Genomic DNA, 16,406 nt, shown 5'->3' on the forward strand with positions numbered 1-16,406 from the left:
TAACTGCCACTGCAGTTTATGTGTATGCACTTAATTGAACTAACGTGCAGCATCAGAAATAAGCTTAGATGTGCAAGTGTTGCAACCTGCCTTGTGAAAAACTTGACTCAAGCAAACCTAGATTTTGGAACAAAGGTTCATTTGTGAATCTGAGCAAATTTCAAATGTTAAACATAAAAATGAAACATGCGCAGGATTTTTTTAATGAAATTTCTTTTAATACAATATTCAATTAACCAGGTTGTAATTCAAGCAAAAATCTGTGACTAATTTCTGTTTACAAAATCAAGAATTTGACAGCCCTAGTATAAACACATGGTTGTACAACACTATGATCCACAGATGTTAAGTACTTTTTGATGATGGTCTGAGCTCCTGGGGATAGCACTGTAAGATCAGATTTCCTTCTTTGCCCTCTGGATCAGAGGCATTAACTCTCCATGGTCCCATCTCACAAGGGTAAATGATTGAAAAGGACAAGGATGTGCCTCAGTGTCTGTTGGGGCACATGAACCCATGTGTCTGATGAGAAGTATTCTCTAAAAGAATATACAAGTACCTCTGTGTTCTCAGAAGAGATCCAATCCTAATTAACACATTCATACCACCCCCCTTCGCTGCACCCCATACTTCCCCTGGGCTCTGGATGAACTGCAGAGAAGTCCAGGAAGGGACAGAGACTTTGATAATGAAATCCTGTTTCGGACCGAACTAGCCCTGCGAATTCCTCATTTTTATTATGCTTGCTGAATTTCTAAGTAGCCTTTAAACTGTTTGTGTGTATGCTACCATTCACTTCTACTATTCTCAGTATGTGTGGGTTTTTTGTGAGTGTGTGTGTATATAGCTTTTGTACATTTCAAATAAACTATCTCCTTTTTTTCTGTTTAAATTCCTGCATTGTGTCATCTTTGATATAACATGGTCTGTGGTCCCTGGAGGCCACATGAAAGTAGGGCTAGTACACTATAAGTGAAATCACTTTTGGCATGTTCTCAAAATTCTGCTGAGAACAGCTCCGATACTCGCTGTAACTCCAGCAGCCATGTTTATGAAGGGTGTGCACACATAGAGAGTACGCTGAGCAACAGATTTTAATGAAAACAACCTTGTTTGAAAGGATGGTTCTTCACTGTACACATGTACTGCCTAGGGAATAGACAAATATAACATGTTAGTGAAAATAGAACGTTTTAAAATTAATGCACTGCATTAGTAGTCTCCACCAACTGCTAAAGCAAATGTCTGGCTCCTCAGCTAAATGCTCCACTATGTTCACCAGCTAGTCTCTAACTGAGTCTGTCTGATGTTTGGTGCTAAACAGGTAGTGCACAATAGGTTTACTGCAGCTTTTTGTTGAAAGCAGCAGCCTGCAGTGGCCTAAAACAACATTGTAAGAGAGAGAGCGAAAACATTTTCAAGTGTCAGACCACACAACTAAACAAAGCGCTGAAACCCACTATAAAGCTCCATAAAGCCAAACAGAGCCGCAGATTCAGCTGATAATTCTCACAGACTGTTAATAAAGATGGATCACAGGACAGCTCCTCATCTCAATCACCTCCAGTGGCTCGATGCAGTACAGGTCCTAAACCCCTCTCCATCCATGTTAGCGGATGGGACATGGGATAACTAAAAAAAAATCAAAGCCTAATAAATGTTTCCAAAAAACCTTTCTGTCATTTTAGGTAGTATTTACATGAGATTTACTTTTATTCACTTGTTGGAGAGTTAGCCGAGTACTCATACTTTATTCATAGAGTGCAAAATCACATATGACAAAGACTTTGGTCTTTACCTGCTTTATATGAAAAGTGTATTGAGATAATGTTTGTTATGAATTGATGCTATATAAATGATTAAAGATTGACAATTTGCCTCAGGGGGCTTCACAGTCTGTAAAATGCACATGAGTCCTTTGACCCTTGCTTTAGTTAAGGAAAGACTCCCAAAAAAAACCTTTTCAACAGGGAAACTTTCCATCGATACCACCCTGATGGTTGACTTAGTGTAGCATAAACACTGAAAACACGGGTAAATGGCTAGCCTAGCTGTGTGCAAACATTAAGAATGTTAAAGAATAATGTGCATACCAGCACCTTTAAAGCTCACTAATCAAAATGCTTCACATTTAAATGACTTACTCTCTGGACACGCACACACACAGTGTTAGGTGACTTGGTGAATTGTAATTAAGGGGTGTGGGTGTATGGATATAGGATATGCTGTGCATTTATTTGGAGGAGCCAGATTTTAAAGTCATCTAGCAGTCTGGTGTAAATATCCATTCCTTCTGCAGAGCTTTGTCTTGAATAAAATTTCGCTGTGTCGAAAAAAAGACAAAGCATCTTTTCCTTAAGTTGCTTTAACAGAGATGTAACTCCATAATTGACATAGTGTCAAATTAAACTACGCGCTTTGCACTCTCTTTTCTCCTGCCTTAGAGTCAGGTCTCTGTAGACTGCTCTGTGATAACTGCAGTGCAGATGCTTCAATAATAGAGGGGCACGCTTTGTTTTGCTTTGAAGCACTTCTGTATACTTTTGTGTATCTTTCTTAGTGCTCTGCTAATGAAAAGATAATGTATTATCATCAGTAGTTGCACTTTTTATCCATGATTCTTCACTTGCATACTAGAGCAAAAGAGGGAGAAAAGACTTCCAGTCTGAAAACCCAGGTGAAAAAGGATACTTCATACACACAAAACGCATACAGAGCAGTTTCTAAAGTTAGATGGCATGTTGTTCAACATTAACAGTGGCAGGCCAGCCCTAAAGAAATGGGTCCGAGAACAACATAGCACAGGAATGAAGAGAGAGAAGAAAAGGTGCAAGAAAAGGGAAAAATGAGGAGAAAGAGAGAGAGAGCTACTTTAGGGTGGAACTGAACGAGGCTAGTAAGAGGTGAGAAACAGGAGACGGACTAGTGATAGGGGAACGGGATGGGGGTATAAGGAAAGATGCATAGTGCTAAAAAAAGGAGAACAAATCACTTTTAATTTGACAGCAAATTCAACTGGGGACTAGTTAGAAGTGGAGAGCCCATTGATTGCTTTTGCCACTGGAATTCCTTATTCTCTTAGAGAGAGGATGGGAGAAAAATAGCCCCAGGGTAAGGAGTCTCACCAGAGAGGAGAACAAGAGGTTAGTGAGGCAGAAATGGATGATTAGACAAAGCACACAGATGAGGAAAGACGGTGTGCTGCGAATCATACAGATTCATACTGTAAACAGCACATAGGCACACTGTACGGTGCATTCGCATGTGAAAAAGTAAAGACATCAACCTATTCCCGTGACAATGCTGAAAAATCTGACTTTAGAGTAAAGACCGAGTGAGATTTTAATTGTCCGAGATGTCTGCTCTTTAAGTTGCAGGAAAGGGAAACACATCATGCAGGTGATCTTTGGTGATTGTAGAGCTGTTCAAACTACAGATTGTACTTTTGATCATTTTTTTTAGCACACAATACTGCAAAGCTGTAGTTTGTAATTTTGCTGGCCAATGATCTGGCACTGGCACACAGAAGGAAATTCAACATTGGTAATTTGCATGTATTAGCCATATTATAATGATACATCAGCGAATACCTCTTGACATGTCATGGCCTTATATATAATAATGGATTTCCCCAAGGAAACTAATAAAGTACTTATATTATCAAACCTGATATGGCTAACATAGTAGACACAGAGCAACAGCAGGTACTGTACTGCAGTCTGCAGACCTGAGAGGAGCTGCACATTTCACTCATTCGTTCACTCATGTAAGAATATCTATTACTGCAGCTTTAATAAAATATTCAATTATCTGGTCCACTAACAATAAGCTGTTTCAAAGAATTTTACACAAAAAACATTTACATTTAGAAGCAAAATCTTTCAATTTCCCAGTCTGATCTTTAATTACCATAATCCAAGCTGGTCAATTCTATCTCTAGAAAAATATGTAATTATCCCTTCAAATGCACTTCCCAAAAGCTGCATGTGGAGAGGAGGGGGGGAAAGGCAGCTCTATCTGTGGAATCCCTTGCCAGTCGGCTCAGCTGTCCCTGAGCTGGCCAACGTCTTACTGCAGGGCTCTAAAGTCCTGTTGCCCACTAAGTAGGAGGCATTCGGAGGAAGTCAGCTGTTGGTTGGTGACATTCGCACTCTGCACCATAGCTGCTACCAGACAAAACAACACGCGTTAGAGAGCAGAGGGTCAAGTGGATGAAAGATTGCTATCCTCAGATGACCCACGATGGGCCACAAGCAGTTGCAACTTGAAAATAGATCACACAATACCAGTCGATCTTCATTGGTCCAAAAATGTAATTGATGAGCAACAATGACTCAGCAGTTACTTTTCTGTAATTTCTCGCTTTAAATTTGATTTGATTATCAAGCTTATTTATCTCTCTTGAGCTCCACGAGCTGTGGGGCAATGTTGGTTTCACACAGTGTCATAGAGCCACTGCATGACCTGTTGGTCTTGTTTGAAATTATTTGTGTCATTTCATGTAAGACGTGTCAGTCATGATAGAGGCTGAAAAACTATCTTGCAGAACTTGTACAGTTCTATATACAGAACTTTGCATCCTCACTCACTCATCTATATCTCTAACCCAGATCCATCAGGTCTTCCTTCCAGCTTTACTTACTTAACAGTTCACCAGTTCCCAGTGGTGTGTGAACAGAAACTCATTGTTTGATGCTTTTGGTGCTATGGGCACTTCTCAAATCCTTCCTTTTGTGGAACTGAACATTACGGTTTTTACCAGCATCCATCTCTGTCCGTCTCCCTTCACATACACACAAATGAAACGCTGTGCTAACACAATAAGCTGATCACCACTAAGGCCGCTGGTGTATCTATCAATTAGATTTTTTGATATTTCGATGCTGATGCTATGAATCTAACTTGCTTTTTCATGCAAATGGGATCAAATGGGCCAAAATTTGTAATGAACCCTAAATGTATTTGAGGGAATTTCAAGAAGTGTGTCGCATTTTGCTCTTTGGCCTTTGAGGTCAGGTCGTCATAATAAAGCGATTCACTGGCTGGGGCTATTGTGCCTTTCTCCCCAGGCTTAGCTCAGTTTCTCATCAAAGGCTTCCTGCGTTGAGCTCTGTGCCTACTGAGATCAGAGGGACGTGACCCGTGTCAGAGTCAGGGTTACCTACTGTTCCAATAGAGCTTTGGCCCGTCCTGCTGGTGCTGGCCTAAGGGCAGAACGTGCCCTGCTAAACTCTGGAAGTGCAAGAATTATGATCAACTCGCACAGAGCCTAGGGGATGGCTGTGATGAAGGCCAGCATTGTGGCCTTCCACCAGGGTGTAAGAGTCCAGGGTCAGTTCCTAACCCAGATCATGACCTCTCCTAGGTTACCCTCTATTGCCAGCCAGACTGGGGGTCAGATGCTCTGAGAGCTTCGTCATGAGTAGGTCGTTAGAAATGCCATCGTTTGATTGAAGTCAGGGGGATCTTCTGATTAAAGGCTTATGTGAGCGAGAGTGAGTGTAGGAAGTGGATGACCTCGTCTTAGCTCTTGGTCACTAACCTTTTGAGCTCCTCTTTTATGCTTTTTAGACTTTTCTTTTTCCTGTTGTAACTGGCTCAAAGAATGTACACCCACTCATCTCTCTTATTCAATGCACTTTCCCTTTGAAATGAATGGCGTGACAGTAGCCACAAGCCATTCTGTTTATCGAAGCATAATTGTGCATTCATTGATTGTTTTGTTTTTGGTCTTCTGGATACCATGCCACTGAAATAAATCATTAAAAATTCTTTAATATTCCTGCATTCATTGAAAGTTAAATATACATCTCTTGAAGCAAAGAAAAATGTAATGGGCAAAGACCACAGGGAGTAAGGGCTGTTCTGTTTTTGCTAATGTTCCTTTGGTTTGGCTCACTCACATTTTCTTCAGGCCACATTGACCAAAGCGCCTCCCTAACACCGTGACAACCCTCTCATCGTAGCATTTTTGCTTCTTCTGAGGCAAAAGCACTAATAGGCCAAAGGAGGTTTCCCACCCTAAACCTGAACCCTTGACCTTGTTTAGGGGTTGGGAGACCTGGGTTGTAGCTAATGTTGCTACATAAAAGCTGTCGTCGATGGACTAGTATTTTCACATCCTCAACACTGTAATTATGTGGTGGAAATGTCAACTAGAGCTGCAGTTTGAATAGCTGAGCACAGCTGAGAGACAGTGGAATGACTGCGCTTCAAAAAAGCCATCTACAGTAGAATTTACCCTTAAAACCTTGCAAACAGATATTTTAGTGTGTTTGTTTTCCTTAATAACATGGGTCTGGAATCCCTGAAAAGAGCACTCAGCACTGAGATAATTTCCACACCATCATAAATCAATGGCACAAAGATGCCGATGCCATAAGGCATTTTAGAGAAACTAACCACAGCACGTAAGGCTCTGGGGTCAGTTACCTTTAACTGTTGCAAAAGTTCCAGCTGGTGACTTGAGTTTAACTTGAGGCCTGACCATCTCACAAGTATCATATAATCACCCTTCTTTTCCCCGGGGCTGCAGGCAGGAAAGGGGGTCTGATGCAGCAGAAAAATCAGCCCAGACAAAACACAGATTGTTTCCTTCCATACAAAGCACAATGGTCCACTTGCCAAAACAAAGTTCCTCTTTTTAGCACACACAGCAGGTCTATGTAGAATGGTAAACCACTGTGGCACTGTCAAAAGGAAGGAACAAGTGTTGCATATATCCTGGACATATTGCCAGCACGTGGGATGTTGTCTATTTTGAGGAACTGCTACTTCCCTCTTTCATTCTGTATCATCATCTTTTATCATTTTAAACCACTGGAAATGGTTAAACTGCATCTTAAAATGCATAGAAAGTTCATCACTGTTCATTCAAAATGTAATTTTGCGTAGCTGGTAAACAGACTCTAAATTGCCCGTGTGAGTGTGAGCTTGAGTAGTTGTCTGTCTCTGTGTGTGGCCCTGTGATTGGCTGGCGACCAATCCAGGGTGACACCCCCCAATAAATGCCCCATGTGTCCTCTAAGTCTGTCAAATCAATGTATTGAATGTTGTGGATAAGGCTGAAAAATTATGTTTTTTCTCTTTTTTTTTTAAATAAATCTACTGAAAAGAGTAAAGTATTGTGTGCATCAAAGATCTGTGCCAAAGAGCTCCATTGATGTCCAAAAACTAGAAAAAACACATCAGTGAAGACAAAACGGTTATGATGTATATCATGTACAACCATTGTTATAATGAAAATACTGATTAGTGCTTTTACATTTTTAGTAGAAATGATGGACTTCAAGGTTTGAATTCCATCGATAGGACAGGAAGTCAGATTATTGAGTGTTGAGAGAGAGATCAACTAACATATTGGTGGCTTTGGTCTTTTTGTTGGATTTGTTGACAACAAGAACATGTTTGTTTTTAGTTTTTTAGACGTATTTAAAGAAATATCAAACTACTATGGCCAGCAGCTGGAACACATTGGAGGTTCCCTCATACTGTCTCTTAACATCCTTCAACAGTAATCCAATTGTGTTAACGTGGTGATACTGATAGTTGGTCCATATGCAGCAATCCATTTGCCTCCTGATGCAGTGGAGTACTCACAGTGTTGAAAGGCTTCCCCCTCTGATATGCTCTACACTGCAAATGAAAATATTCTTTTGGATGGAAATTCACTTTCAGTGAATGATATAGCTGCAAATCAGTACCACTGTAATTTTCCCTGACAGCATTTTAAATGTCCAGAGCCTCGCGCTTTGAACATGTCTACGTTGATCATGTGCCTGCTGGATACAGCGACGCTTTATCAAGAATACAAAAATCCAACTGCGGCCTTACCAGAAATGGACTCCAGCTGTAGTATGACAGTCTCTGGCAATGCTGGCAATGTCTCACTCCTCACAGTGACCAGTGTAAGAAAATGAGTAAGTCATTGTGAAGACAACAACAACTGTATTTTCCACAAGATAAAACTGACAGTAACATCTGTGTTTGTTCAAACCTTTCAAATAGATCTCACTTGAGGCAACAATAACGTAACATTGACAAATACAAACCTGATGTCACTATGATGGATTGCACACGTCGAGTAAGTTTCGCTTTCAGTTTCATGGATATAAACCTAATGTAAAACAGCACTGCTTTTTAGTGCCTCAACATCTGATCTTCCTCTTTGTACTCCAAAATATTTGTTAAATCAAAGACGGACACCTCATGTAGGATCTGATCCTCCATAGAGGAGGATGCATGCGTTTCGTTCTTAGCTGCATCCTTACCAAACAGCTGAAGGAAAACCACTCACTACTTGGCTTTTAGTGTAACTCAGGTACGGTGCTAAAGTCCTCGCTGATATCCCTGCTTTTAGCACTCCAACGTGTCAAAATGTCCCATTTTAGGTGACAATGGATTATCACACATCTAATCTCCAGCTACATGGGTGGGGTGACTAAGAGCATCATTTTGACTGACAACAGGATACTGCTGCTAAACGCTCCAGATATATCCAACATAACCCACACAGCTGCACAGCTATTCTGAACCAACCATCAACTTTGACACACTTGAATGTGGATCAGAGAACAGTGATCTTGAGTATGAATCACTAATGCAAAAGCATTTGGTTGTCTACTCTTGGAAAATCCATTGTGGTCATCCTGCATTTATGCGTAATCACTATATATCCTGCAAACCAGTCGTTGTATTCTGCGACAATTTTGGTTACAGTTTGCAATTTTGGTCCTTAAGTAGGCTCATCTTGACTCTTTAGATTTATAAAGTCTAAAATGTGGACTAAACAAAGCCATAGAAATCTGTTGTAATCACTGTCCCACACATTATGATGTCTAAACAAAATAATGCAGAAAGTGTGAGCAGTGTGGAGCACGATACTTCACTATCAGATACTGTGTGTTTATTGCCACACTGACCACTTGACTATTGTACCTTTGTCAATGTTGCAGCCTCTGTGTCAGACAGCCTGACGTGGCTGTTAATTTTAATTTGACAAAAATGTCAAGACACATGTGGCATTTCACATCTTGCCAGCCAGAGAGAAGTGTTGACTGACAAATCACTGAGATTGTGAATGAATCTTGGAGCAATGACATGGCAACGGACCACTCTCAGTTTTCCATTTTTAATTCCTATCTTGATGAACGGTTTGTTCACTGGGCCATTGGTCGCTCCGACACTTTGGTCCAGACAGAAATATATCATCAACTAAAGGATGGATTACCATAACATTTTGTGCAGACGTTCATTTCCCCCTTAGGATGAGTTATGATTTTAGTGACAGTTTTTCATATAGCACCACCGTGAGGTCATGCCATCTTAGCATTGTCATCACGCACGTGTTTGCATGCTGATGTTATCATTTAGCTCAGTAAAGCCTCACAGAGCTGCTGACATGGCTGTGTAGATGCTTGCTCTTTTTAAATGCTAGATGAGGCCTCGTCTTATCCCACAGCTGCAAAACAGCTTTATGAGTGGGTTACAGGCAGATCATAGTCTGACCTTTTCCTCCTCAGTTTGAGTAAGTCTCAAAGAAGGGAAAGCTTTTTGATCCTAAGCCAGTTATCCAGTGGGAAAATGGGCAGGACCTTAATGAGGATGATAGTCTTTTAAGTGCATATGTATGTATGTATGTGTGTATGTATGTATGATTTCGTAGAAAATGTATGGTACACCAGGAATCCAACCAATGATCGTAATAATAAGTGCATTTTCCTCGAGCAGATTAAGCCTTGTTTAGAAATCCATGCAGCCACCAGGGTATGAAAGTCAGCCTGTGACTGACAGTCTTGATGGAGATGTCATGTGAGCTGGCAGCAGTGCAGGGGCTCTGATCGTAGAAGTTGTTCCCTGTGGTCAGAGTGAAAAACCTGCTTTGTGCTGAACCAAAAAGCCCTCACTGGTTTTCCTCTTCTCCTCTGGCTGGGTATCTCTGTGGCAGCGGTTCCAAGAGCCAGACCCTCACCACCACCACACTTCCCATCCCCAAACCCCCCCCACCCCCCTCACTTCCCCCTTTCATTTCTGTCCATTAGCAATCCAGAGGGGGAGGTTTTGCTGAAAACAAACAACAACAAACAAAAGACCAAAGTGGGGCGAGGAGTGTGGACGGGGGTGTAGAGGGAGAACTTCTGTGTGAAATAATTGCGAGGAACAATTTCAAACAGATGTCTGTTTGGACTTGGCCCTGGGCTCGTGTCCCCGTTAAATATAGTGATTTGATTGGAAAACAAGTAGTGTGAGATGGGCTGGCAGCCAATCGGACCATTCAGGGGCTCTCTAATGACCCCCAAGGGTCGAGGGGTCGTCGGAGTAAAAGCAGATCAGAGAGGATGTGGGGCCGGCAGCCAGGACAGGGCCCATAAATCTAGCCCATTCTCAGAGGAAGCTATCTTTTTTCACTTGCCATCAAAATTAAAATACAATCACAATCGTCACATTGTGCTCCCGCCTGTGTGCAAAGGTTATAATTCAAAGCTAGCAGACAGAGCTGGGAGGTTGGGTTGGATGGTGGTGGACTTTTGGGAGGAAGGTCAACAGGGTCATGTATTTTGGCTCAATGAGAAGTGCTGCTCAGGGAGTTGTGGGAAACTGTCCTACAGATCCATAGATCATAATCCTTGATCACTATGACTTCGCTGAAAAAGCCTTACATTTATTCATAAACACAAGTGTGGCAGTGAAGTTAGTGTCACTCTGTTGTCTGCTGCTATGAAATTAAATGTTTATTTCAAATGTCTAAATCAAGTTCGTGACCACAGCAATTACGTATCACGAATGACATTTGTGAGGGGAACATCTCTGATGGCATGGCCGACCATGAGTTTTTCTTCCAATTTTCAGCCGGCTCAGCTTGACAAACGTGTTAATGTAGGGCGGACAGCTGCACTTTATGGCAGAATGGCGCAAGATGATCAGGATCATTTTTCATCCCCGCTGACCATCGAATGAGCACACGTGCTTTTCACTTCCTTAAACATAAAAACCTCATCAGGCTGCCAAAGAAAGAGAGAGAGTGAAGAGAATTTTTTCTTTCCCCACAACAAAGGGCTTGGTGAGCCCTTTGGTGAGCTGAGCTGAGATTACTCAGCCCCGATACGCTCTCTACAGGGGAGGAAGTGTCAAGATCGCTCTGACACACACAGGCAAGTTTTTGTAGTTTAACAAATGAAAATATCTTGACTGAATACTCTAGACTGGAATTTAAACTTTTGCTTGAATTCAAATCACTGTCTAAAAGTATATTCACCTTATGAATAATTACAAGCAGATGGTATTGTCTGGTTTAACAATTACTCTGAAGATGAACAAAATTGCCACAGACAGACAGATGTAACATGTTTAAACACTGAATTCAACATTAATGGGTACAGTGCTATTTCATGATTTATACTTGATCAAATCAGCTACAGTATTCAGAAATGAATCTGACCGTGACAGTGTACTTTCATGTAAGGATATGGCTGGAAACATTTGATGTTTTTTGTTATTGTCAGCAAATCTCATGAAATAACCAAAACCACCAGCCTACTTCCTAACTTCCCTGCTTGTGGAGAACCTTTGCATATGTGAGAAAAAAAGTTGTATAAAGCCTTTTTGTGCCTCAAGCAGTGTGACTGGAGTCTGGGTCAGTCGGGGCTAAACTAGTGTGAAAAAGAAAAAAAAAATCTGTGGGTGTGGAGTTTCAAAGAAGCGAGCTGAGGCTCGAGGCTAAATAGCAGTTACTAGGATAACATACCTGAACCTCCGAATTAACTATTGGCAGTAGAGTTGCATTGTGGGTAATGTAGGCACCAGAGGAACGTCTCCCAAAAGAGCACAACCTTTCTGGTTGTGTTGCATCGAATTTTATCCTGTTTTTCTTTTAAATCACGAGTCCAACTGATTTATTGGAGTGCAAAGCTAAATCTGTGGCGCTCTTTTTTAATTTAACTGGATTGACTGGATTTTAATTTTCCTACAACATTTTCTGCATTGAAAATGTACCTTCTGAAGAGCCACAGCAGGATGACACCGTAACATGTTTGCTTTCATTTTCCATCACTTTTCGCTCCGTTCTCTGACAGGGATAGACAGGCGATCAGTCACTTGAACCTTGCTGACCCTCAATGCCAAAGGTGCAGGTTTCACTTTTGTGTGGGTGACAGCAAATCACACTGACACGCTACTACTGGCGTAGCATCAGTCATCTAAATGCACCTCTTTCACAGACCAAAGCCATAAAGACAGTAAGACAAAGTAGCAAATTCAGTATAATCATATGCATTTCTGGTGGTCATCCTTCTTTGAGTACGAACAGAGACATTTATCACTCTTGAATCTACCCCTAAGTTGTGATATCCACAGCTTTCACTACAATATGCAATAGGAGGGACACACTTCACATCACCAGAATGACCTCTGACCCCCAACAGATGACCTCCTGAAGATTGTTTTCAGCCATGTGTTGCAGTGGCACATATACTTAGGACTAACATCTGACTCAATCCATCTTGACTGACACAGCAGAAAGACAGAAACACTGCATACCAACGACCAAATTAACTTGTTATTGCCATTTTGTAAACCTACCAAACCAAGACTTACTAAGGGCTTCACAGATGAAACAGTGTGGAGATATTTGGTGAACTTAGTGGATCTCGTGAGCAAATCTATTGTTTGCAGATGTCAAATCTATCTCGGTCCTGTGTTGTATGTCATATGTATGTCATTTTATTAGGCTTAAAGACACATATTAAAATTGAAGAGATCCTTAGATTTTTGGTGTCTAAAGTCTTCCTCTCTTTAAGTGCAGATATACAATCTCTTACAGACATTTGCTACTTGTTGCGCTATCTGCAGCACTGACATCAGCTTGACACAGACTTTCCCTGTCTTCTGAGGCCAAGAACCTGAACTCAGACAGACCAGAAAGTAACATACATATCCAGTAACGGGCTCCACACCTCACTAATCATCATGACCTACATGATAACACACCATCTGCAACACCCCTATAGGAGCTTTTGTGTGCAATCAAGAAACAGAGAAATGGCTCTGTTAACCATCCAAATCACAGATGACACTACAAGTCAGACAGTCCATCATCTACAGAGGTGGTAATTCTTCTATTGCGTGTCGATGTGGCTGTCTGTTGCCTGCAACAGGGAATGCACCGTCCTCCTCCACCCTCTTGTTCACTCATAACCATCTGTCTATTGTTATTGTGGTATGCAAGATGTCAAACTATAATACTCATATCATGGTCTTGTGCCATATATTTAAATAAGTTGCATAACAATTCACTTATCCTATTAAGTTCACTTTGAAAGCAGTGATTCATTTCATGTGATTTAGCATCCAGTGGCATTAAAAGTGAATTAAGATTTACTTTAACATACATTTTCTGAAATGTAACTAGCTATCCTGATCTTGTTGACTGGTCTTGGACACTGCAGCACAAAAGACAAAATAAATATTGTATCTGTTTTTAGTTTTATTCTGGGCACTCACAGACTGTGATGATTTTAGTATTTCTGAGCTTGTGGTGCCCTCTAGTGTTTGAAGAACCTTAAATGGACAAATAACTTGTGTGTAGCTTTATGTTGTGTTTAGAATTACATTAGTAACTATGGCATGTAAACAACATCAAAGAGCTTATTACAATTACTTTGCGCACATGGTGCAGAAAACGTTAAATGATGTCTTACATGGTAATGTTACAGGAAATCTTTATTTAAAAATGTTTTGCAAAACACAGTGTTCATCACTGTTTATCATGGAACGCCAAAAAAGAACAAAGTCCTTAAAATAATGTAACACATGATGACAAAAGAAAACTATTTCATTGTAAATATCAGAATAAACACAAACATAAAAATAAATGCAAGAGAGACATTTCAATGTGAGCGCAATATGAGTCAAAGCTCATCTAAAACAAATTTGTTGTATCAATGATGGAACATGCACAATCACTGTGTGAAACATTGTAAATTCTTACATAGTCATTAAAGTACACCATTTTTATTCAAAAGTTAATTTTAGCTATTTCATTTCCTTGAACAATATCATTAAGTTGATTTATAACACATATTCATAAATAAAAAGAAAAAACAGTGAAAAAGAGAAAACGAGTGGAGGAACATTGATAAATAGTTACTCCTACAGGACACAAGGGGGCGCTGTGTCCTCAAAAATGCAAAACACCTGAACCCAAACTTCTACCTGCACTGTGGAATGAACTCCCTGAAAATTATTTATTACATTTGTTATGCCCCCAGAAATAAGTTTCAGTCAGAAATCCAGTTCAGTGTGATATGTTATTGCTGTAACCATAGCAACCTAGAAACAGGAAGCAGGAAATGGGAAGCAGGAAACAGGAAGCGGGAAGCAGGAAGCAAGAAGTAGGAAGCAGAAAATAAGTTCATCATGTGGTGATTGGATGTCATTGTGATGGGACATTGATCATGAGCAGTTGTCAGCTCCTCGGTTTAGATGTTATTCTTCATTTTCCCTCTGTGCTAAAGCAACGTCTGTGAGTAATATTCATCTAATGACATGAAGCCATCCAGTTATTTTGTGTTTGCATGATTATAAGTGCTGCTGGATGCTAATTGCTTTGCTAAGTTAGTGAATTGCTGGTTGTCTTTTAGACCATGTTAGTCCTGCCTTTATTATATTAGCTACGTGGCTAAGCTAGTTAAGACCTGCTTAATGCCTGGACACTGTTGTGATATGTGTATTTGATCAGCAATACTGTTTATTAATGCAGATATTTTTTATAAGATTCCAAGTAAACTTTGTGGAATTTCATCATATGTATCCTGACGTGTTTTGGGAGTGTTTAAACTGATTGGAAACAGTCCATGACAAACAATTTTTTGTGAATGATTAACACCCATAGTTACTAGATCTATAGAGTTATTGCTAAACTTTCCTGGCTGGTTGGTTACTTAAGGAAGTCCTGCCCTTAATCAGCATGTCCTTACTGGATATGATCAATCAGTCTTTACTAACAGGCTACGTACCACAGTCCTTTAAAGTGGCAGTAATTAAACCTCTCCTGAAAAAGCCTACTCTTGATTCAGGTGTATTAGCCAATTATAGACCTATATCCAACCTTCCCTTCCTCTCCAAGATCCTGGAGAAAGTTGTAGCCAATCAGCTGTGTAATTTTCTAAGTTTCAATAGTCTATTTGAGGATTTTCAGTCAGATTTTAGAGCGAACCACAGCACAGAGACAGCACTGGTGAAGGTTACAAACAACCTCCTTATGGCATCAGACAGAGGACTCCTCTCTGTCCTGGTCTTGTTAGACCTGAGTGCTGCTTTTGATACCATTGACCATCACATCCTGTTACAGCTTAATGTCTGTTCCAGTGGATCCTGATCCTGGTCCTGCTGCTGTGGTTCTCAGGTTCCTGTGGATCCTGGTCCTGGTCCTGCTGCTGTGGTTCTCTGGCTTCATGAATCACTGCTGCGGATCGTCGGCCACTCATCACGTTTTTCAATATTACCATATTGCTAATTTATTAGTCACACTCCTATAGTGCTATGGTCGCTGTTAGTATGTTGGTTGCTGTTTGTGTCTCTCTCTGTCCAACCTCCACCCAACATGGACCCTGACAGAAAGCCTAGGTCTGTTCCAGGTTTCTTCCGGTTAAAGGGGAGTTCTTCCTGCCACTGTTGCTCAATATGATATCAGTCCCTCCTGGATCAAGGAGTGTTGGTGGAAGCAAAGAGCCTGTATAACGCTCCTATTCTGCCCGTTCCAAAACCTAATCGTCCTGATGAATGGAGATTTGTTCAAGATTTGCAAGCTATCAATAATATTGTTGTGCCTAAAGCTCCAATTGTACCAGACACAAATTCTATTTTGGCTTCATTGCCCCCAGATTCAAAGTGCTACACAGTCGTTGATTTGAGTTCTGTGTTTTTCTCAATTCCTTTGCATCCGGAAAGCCAGTATCTGTTTGCATTCACATTTAAGTCACGCCAGTTCACTTGGAGCAGGCTGCCACTGGGATTTGTGAAAGTCCAACAGTGTGTGCGTCCGCAGTGAGACGTGACCTGGGAGATCTGCATTTGGTTGGGGGAAGTACTCTCCTGGAACACGCTGGTGATTTGTTGGTTGCGTCTCCCTCTAAGGAGGCTTGTCATATTGACTCTGTGCTGCTGCTAAAGAGACTGACTGAGCATGGACATCGAGCTTCTCTGGCGAAGCTACAATATTGCAGTCCAGAGGTCACATATCTGGGTCATGTTCTGTGGGAAGGTCAGCGGCTGGTATCCTCTGAAAGACTGAAGGTGTTTACTAATATGCCACCTCCTAAATCTAAGAAGGAAATGCTTTCTTTCTTAGGCATGACTAACTACTGCAGACACTGGATTTGTGATTATGCTGCTGTGGACACTGTAGTGCA

Source organism: Pempheris klunzingeri, chromosome 10 (assembly GCF_042242105.1).
Source record: "Pempheris klunzingeri isolate RE-2024b chromosome 10, fPemKlu1.hap1, whole genome shotgun sequence".
Taxonomy (NCBI): domain Eukaryota; kingdom Metazoa; phylum Chordata; class Actinopteri; order Acropomatiformes; family Pempheridae; genus Pempheris; species Pempheris klunzingeri.